Raw genomic sequence first — 1,504 nt, forward strand, 5'->3', positions numbered from 1 at the left:
GAGGGAGCCTGCACCTTGGCTCCTGCACCTTGGAGGGGCAGGGACATCCCAGGGCCGGGCAGCAGGGGCACCATCAGGAAGGGACTCTCCAGGGACCCGACCCTGCAGTGGTCGAGCTCACCCTCGAGCTCCCAGGACGTGCCCATGCCCGCTTCTGGGTGAGGGGCTCGTGCAGAGCGCCAGTCCCTTTGCTGACATGTCCCCCTCTGGAAGGGCTCCTCCCTAGCACCGGAATCCTGGCCACGGCTGTCTTCCCTTTTTAGGGTAAAGCCCTTCCTGGCTTCCTGTTTCCCTGCGGCAGGGCCCCTGAGCCCCAGCCCGGCCGGCCTCGCCAGCTGCCCCTGCCCTGCTCCCTCCCACCCCTCGCCTTCCTGAAGGCCCTCGTGGCCGCTCGTCGCCCACAGGCCTCCCTCTGCTGTCCCCCTCACTAGCTAACTCCTCCTCGTCCGGCAGGCCGCTGTGCGGCATCCCCTTCTCCTGGGGCCCCTCCTAACGCGCCCCTGGCCGTCACATTGTTCTGGGACTGTCAGCCTGGCCTTCCCACTGATGCGGAGGGCAGGGACAGAGCTGATGCTCGTCCAGCCCTTTCCCACCTGCCTGTTCGTGGAGGCAGATTGCAGGCCCCCTCAGGCCTTCTGAGCCAGGCATCCTGGGCGGGGTCTTAGAATTTGCTTCCCCCTGTGGCCCCCAGGTCAGTAGCCACAGTTGGGCCATCAGGTTCTGGGGACAGTGACCAGAGGGACAGGCCCTTACTGAGGGGCTTGTAGCCATCGGGTCAGGTGTGACGTGCGTGGAGGTCTCTCCCGCTGCAGGCTTCAGGGCCTGTCTCGGTCCGTTTGCCCTCTCATCCGAGGCTCCGGGGTCGGCCTGTTCACCCACAGCCCCCTGCTGGCTGGCCTGGCGTTTCTCCCAGGGATGGGGAGGGCACTGGTGAGCAGCTCAGAGCAGATGGAGCCCTGCTGGCTGCTGGCGCGCGGGCTTGTGCTGCTGGGGCGGGAGAAAGGCCCCCCACCACCCAGCACTGCAGTCGTCCTTGGGGCCAGGATGAGGGGGCTTGGGGCTGTGTGGTTGGGGTCCGGGGTTTCCATGACACAGGTGCCACATGCCCACGCGGAGGACCGGGCCTCGGTGCCAAGCCCCTCAAGACAGCAGAGCCCACGGGCAGCTCCATGGCCACCGGCCAGCTTGCCTAGACCCTAGTGGACCAGCTGCCGGAGGTGGGGCTTCAGCCCAAGCCCCAGGCCAGGAGGCACGGGGTAAAGGCCTGGCGCAGTCCTGAGAGGCTGGGACGGGCTGCTCAGCTGGCAGAGTCCTCCTGAACTCGTGTCCGAGGTCCTCCACCTCCCTGGACGCTCTGCTGTGGACAGGCTGTCCCCTGTCTGCCTGTCCAACATCCAGCAGTCCCCATAGGCATCAGCCAAGCAGGGAGCCCCGTCTGACAGCTAGCCCTTGAGCCGGGGGGCAGTCCCAGGGGGCAGGGGCACCGTGATCTGTGTACAGGGGT

At 67.1% G+C, this 1,504-nt stretch overlaps 1 protein-coding gene across 1 annotated transcript in view; it reads left to right on the forward strand.

The window, feature by feature from the left end:
- The window catches only part of LGR6 (leucine-rich repeat containing G protein-coupled receptor 6), a 75,595-nt gene that overhangs the window by 42,751 nt on the left and 31,340 nt on the right, over nucleotides 1-1,504 (forward strand). The window lies entirely within an intron of this gene.

Source organism: Bison bison, unplaced genomic scaffold, assembly GCF_000754665.1.
Source record: "Bison bison bison isolate TAMUID 2011002044 unplaced genomic scaffold, Bison_UMD1.0 scf7180017864524, whole genome shotgun sequence".
NCBI classification, from domain to species: domain Eukaryota; kingdom Metazoa; phylum Chordata; class Mammalia; order Artiodactyla; family Bovidae; genus Bison; species Bison bison.